Below are 6,000 nucleotides of genomic sequence, written 5' to 3'. Positions count from 1 at the left end.
TGCAAAATGACTGAAATGTTCTACAGATGATAGGTCTCTGAGCAAGATGAATTAATCAAGAGCCAGGGCCAAACCCTCAGCTGTGGAGATTTAGAGCCACGCTGATTTTATGCAATATGGAGATTTGCTCGTTTCCCCCTTGTGCTACCCCCTTATATTTCCCTGCAAACAAAAGCTGTTGTCTAGAAGCAGTAAACTTTGACTAGAGATTATTCTATCGCTTTGGCCACCCTTCTTTCTTACTCTCCTTTTTACACATTTTAACCTGATAGCTTTTAAATAAAAAAATCAGTGCTTACATAACTTCCAATGTGCCATCCTGACTAATGAAAGCCAGCAAATCTCAAAGTAAAATCCGCCTGAACAATGGTGCTACAAATAAAGAAAGAAGACACTTAGCAGAAAGTTGCCAAGAGAGGCTGTGAGATGCCAGATAAAAGCCAGGGTTGTATCTGAGGAAACAAGGCAACTGCAAGAGATAAGAAGGCAGATATAGAGATTTAAGCTCAAGAAATAAAGGAGTTTTTTGTAAATCAGAACAATGATATAAAGACAAAGATGAGAGAGAAAACCAGGAAGAACAATATGGAATTTATCAAGACAACACTGAACAAACAAAACAAAACTTGAAAGTATGGTAGTAGAAAGAAAGCACAAGAGAGGGAAGTAACATTTTATTGCGGTGCTGGGAAAAAAGACAGAACTCTGTAAGTGACAGGGCACAAATCATTAAAAGAACTGAAGTATTCTACAGAGACTTGGAGTCTGCGTTTAGAGCAACTAGTCAAGAAAAGAGTTTTTGCCTTCAAAAAGCACCTCTGAATTCACAAATGAATGAAATGCGTGGCCTGACCAAAGCATACAGTAGGTCAAGGCACTGGCAGACAGTTGCCTTTGATAATCCATGCAACAGCCTGTCAGACAGCAGTGTGCCCTTTCTGATGTCTTTTTGGTGTCCTGTATAAGAAAGAGCTGCTGGTTTCCCTTGCAGGAGATATTTGTCTCTCTCACAAAGAATACCAGGGCAGTTGGCACAACTGATCATCTGAGCAGAGCTGCTGAGATCTGACTGGACATAGAGAATTTTTTTTAAATAATAATATGGGCCACAGACATAGAGATATTCTGAATGAACAAATACAGCATCATGGTTACAAACATACAGCATGGCCCTGACTAGGAAGGCCACTGAAGATCATTTCAGAAAATTTTAGCAAGCTGCCATGAAGTGCATACACCAGCCTATAACACCAGCCTTATGGATCTGACTATCAGCCCCCACGTATAGCCTTGGCAGCAGTGTGTGGGATCAGAACAAAGGTCTGCAATTTTCTCCAGCAATGCCCAAATACAGGAGCATATGAAGCACCTAAGATCAAGGCAATGCATAAAACATTTCTCTAAATAGTCTTCCAGTCTCCAGCCTTTTGTGACTCAGCAACTTCCTAGGCCAAAGATGGTTTCTATGTATTCAGGAATCCTCAGAAGGTTTCCTTTCTACAGGCTTGCAAAACCTTCCTTTTATGGCATGTAAACCCTCATAAAGATGTATCAAGGAGTGCTCCAGCTTACCTGCATACAGAGTGAAAAATTGCTTCTGACCTTCCCCAGCCAGCAGCATCCCTATCAAACAACATGATTTTACAAACCTCAGATATCTCTTTCATGGTCTCAAGCAATCTTTTCCTAATTGTTCTCTTTCCACATATTGGATCTTCCCTGTGGACATTCTCTGAACAAGAACCATGTTGAACCTCTTGAAAAAGCAAGCACCCTCAATGGTCTTTGTACCTGCTCTATGGACCCCTGGAAGGCAGTTTCCTATCAGCATTAGTGTGTGTGTGTGTGGGGGGGTTGTTAATGAAGAAGGAAGCAAAATAGAAAACATAATTTCTTTCAGAAAAAGAAGACAGGGGAAATTTGAGAGTACATTGAAATTAACTTACTTGGGCCTGACATATATGTAGGCATGCACTGCAGGTGCAACAGAGCATTTCTGTAATAGAAGTGTCCTGTACAAACAGAAGAGCTTTCCTTGACTCTTTTGAAGCTAGATGACCCTGAAGCAACCCAGCAGAAGGTGCCAGATCTTCGACCAACCCATCTTGCCTACTGTCTTATCACACTGGTTCAGGTTGCCACTGCACCAAAAGTCAAAACCCCTTAGCAGATAGCAGGAAGATATGCCTTCCTCTGAGCTACCTGGGCAGCTTCATTCCCCCTTACTCTATCTTGGAAGAGGTGATTTCTCACTGCCCTTATCTTAACCTCCATTAAACAATCTTTAACTCCACAGTGCCCCTTAATTTTAGTAAGATTAATCACAGATTGAGACACTCATCAGTGCAGGAGTGACCCTACCCTCCAATTTTGCCTTTAAGAATCAAAGCTTGGGAAGTATTTCACAGCTGATATCTGTTACCTTCCCCTCCCAGATATTTAAAGGACCAATCTATTTGTTTATAGTATTCATTTATCTTAGCTTAAGCAGTTAAGTGCTGTCCTTCCTAGGGAGAACCCCAACAGTGGCAAAGCGCTAATGGACAAACAGGAAGAAAAACAAGAGAAAACCAAGACAAAACACTTGGAAATCCTTAAATCTTCTTCCTACAGCCCTCTGCCACCAACTCCACAGTAATGGATAACATTGGGGTTCCAATTAGGCAATCTGCAGAGGGTAAACTCCTGAGCTAGATCTTGGAGCTTCTGCAATTTTTTACCACCTACAGATCTGGCCTGGGATCTGCTGTTTTCCCGCGACAAAGGCGAGAAAGAGTATGTCTTATGCATCCTGTTAGCATTCGAGCAGACATCGTGTTTAATATTAGAAGCCGGTATGCATGTGGTTGCTTAGGAATGAGAAACATCCCTTTGCTATGCCCTCCGATATGCACAGGGTTGCTGTGGGATGTTTTTGTGCATTCTACTTGAGCAGTTACCAGGGTCTAGAGTCCACGGGAACATGACATTGTAATCTTGGTCATGTTTTATTTATGGGGAGTAGCGCAGCAGATAGGGTGTGTTAACAAACAAAGATGATTGCTTCAGGGGCACTCTCTCGTCCTGAGGTAATTAAGACAAAGTAGTTTCACTGGTTGGGGGATTCATGCTGCAGACAACCTTTCCCTTGCTAAAATGATCTGCAGCAACCAGGCCAAAAAGGCTAAATCAGAAGCAACGTGGGTAGTGTTTTATCTTTGGTTAAAGGTGCATCATTAAACAGCACTGACATAAATTATACTTCTTAAAAATCCATATAACATTAAAAGCTACTAAGAAGAAAATGTCAGACTCGGAGATGTGCAGATTTTCAGCTGGAGAAATATTCAAAGAATTACTGCTGCAGCCCAGCGTCTCTTTCACATCTTGAACTGAAAACAGTGACTGTCACCAAGGCCACCCTAACCACAAACCCTGAGAGATGCTGGACTGACAAAACATGTAAACTCAGAGTCAGGCTCAGCTGTCAAAGAATCTCAGCATCACAAGGGAAATCTATTCCACCATCAAAGGTCACAACTCAGAGACTTATGGCTGCTCACATTTGTTGGTTATTTGCAAACTGTACGGCTGTGATCACAGCCCTGCAGTACTTGCTTCACAGGAACTGACAGAAACACACACAAAGCACAGCACAGGTTTCATCAGGAATGTACAAAAAGATCCTCCTCTTTGTCCATCGCTTCTTCTCCCTTACTTTGTCTCTAGTTGCATCCTTTCCACTGCAATATGTTCAGTAAGAAAACTCTTCCCATCTCCTTCTCACTCTCCATAGCAGGTCAGTTTCTCCGGGTTATGGGCAGGTGTGTTGTCTGATTGAGGTCAGGTTGATCCCATGAGGTCTAATGCAGTCATGCTGTGCTCATACCAAAGGTGGAGGATAGCCCTGCCTCTTGAAGATTTTAGCTGGCCTTTTCAAACCAATGGGATATTTTTCACTGATTTAAACAAGCTGTGGTGAAGCTTCTATGGGAAAACCTAATTTCTTACACCTTCAGATGTCACTTGCCATAACAACATGTCTACCAAAGGATGCATGTTCATTTAGGACTAAGATCAAAACACACCAGAGCTGGACTCAGGAGATCTCCACAAAACTTCTGGTTATTTCACAGCATTTTTTGTATGACTTTCAATAAATAAGTTAATCTTTCTGTACTTCAGATCCCAATTCATAAAGCTATTATAATAACATTTTTTTCTTTTACTCTTTGTAGGTGCTGCCCAAAGATACTGAGTCTTTCACAAAGGCAGGGGTATCAAGCCCCAGTGCTGCTTTTCTGAGACAGTTATAGGCATATGGGACATTTCAGAGGCATCAACAATAAAGTATTTCATTTTCAGGATTCCCCATCTTTCACTAATAGGCTACATTTCCTGTGTAGAATGCTTAGAGCAGTGCTGCTGTCTTCTGTCACCATTAACCCAGAAGAGTGGTCTGCTCAAAGCAGAGACAATTTGAAAGGAAAGAATAAATACCCTTAATGAAACCTGACAGGTACCTTTCACACCTTCCCAGGGAAAGACATTAATTGCCCCCTTTGCTTTTAACTGTCCTACGTTGATATTTTAAAATAGATCAATATAGTACAAAACCAGTATCTTGATTGCTTGAACTGTATGTTTAATTAGGCTAATTTGCATTTTTCTCTGAGTTAAATTAAGGGCTAAATTCTGGTCTGGTGGAAGAAGGAGGAACTCTTTCAAAGGTTATGTTGTACTAGCTTACACCAGATCTGAATTTGGTCCACAGGTCTCTACTGCAACTTGATGAAGACTAGGTGAAGGCAAGGTTGCCACTGAACTGTCTTGTTTAGTAACATTAAAAAAAACCCCTATCTTTCCTCTTTTAAAGTGCCATTCAAGGGAGCCATGACCACTGATTTTTAAGGAAAGGAAAGGTTTGCCAATGAAAGGATCTGAGAGTTGCATAAGGTGAAATTCCTTGTGAAGGTGCTGTGTATTTGTTTCTTCTTCCAGATACCATCATATGAATCATGTGAATCATATGAAACCACAGAGTGGGAGAGCATCTTTATGACATTAATTTCCCTACTTGAGAAGAGTTATCTTCCTCCTTCACTTTGGTTCCTTCTTCTCATATTTGGATAAACAATCCAAATAATTTCACTATTTTCCCATCAAACCTACACAATAGTCTTCTGATCATTTCCTTCGCTCCCTTTAGGACAACCCTCCAACTGGCCTAAATTCTTCTTGATTTGTAAGAACTCAACCCACAGATGAATGTCCGAAGTCCTCACCAATGCTAGCCAGAGTGGACGCAGTACATCATGCCATTTACAGCATATTCTCATTGATATATCCTATGGTGGTATCTGCCTTTTTTTGCAACACCATATTGCTGTCTCCCTGTCACTTATGATTCTTCATACTCCTTTTTTTCCTGGCCAGCAGCTGTTTAGTAAATTGGTCAGATATTAAGATCAATTTGAAAACCACCATTAACCTTCAACACAGTGTTGATCTTTCACAGCCTGGTTTGGTGTGCAAATATAACAAACATTGTCTTTAGTCCATCACCTTAGATTTTAATAAAGCATTGAACAGAACTTCTCCCAGTACTGACCCCTCAAAACCCGCTTTGTTCTGAGTGACTCGACCAAGATGGCTTTCTTCCCCTCAAGCTGTATATCTCTTTCTCTTCCTGAGCAGAAAAGGTTCCCTGAAGGGAAAATTGGGAGCATCTAGTAATACAAGTAAACTGAGATATGATGTTTGGCTGGTAGAAACAGAGGCAAACCAAACAACACTTTACTTGTAGGCATGCAGGTTGTTCCTTGTCCTTTGTGCTCAGAGGATCTGAATTCATTTTTGTTTAAACTGCTATTTCACTTAAGCAGCTGTCATGTTGGAGAACTGCAGAAGGAGATCACCAGACCTCTGGGCCAGGTGTGCTCCACAAAAACCAAGGCACTTCCCTTGAGGCACAAAAAAAATTACCTGTACAAATTACTTTACATTAACAGTTTAGGGAGA

Source organism: Lepidothrix coronata, unplaced genomic scaffold, assembly GCF_001604755.1.
Source record: "Lepidothrix coronata isolate B3197 unplaced genomic scaffold, Lepidothrix_coronata-1.0 Scaffold19, whole genome shotgun sequence".
Classification (NCBI taxonomy): domain Eukaryota; kingdom Metazoa; phylum Chordata; class Aves; order Passeriformes; family Pipridae; genus Lepidothrix; species Lepidothrix coronata.
Note: the sequence above shows the minus strand (reverse complement) of the source record.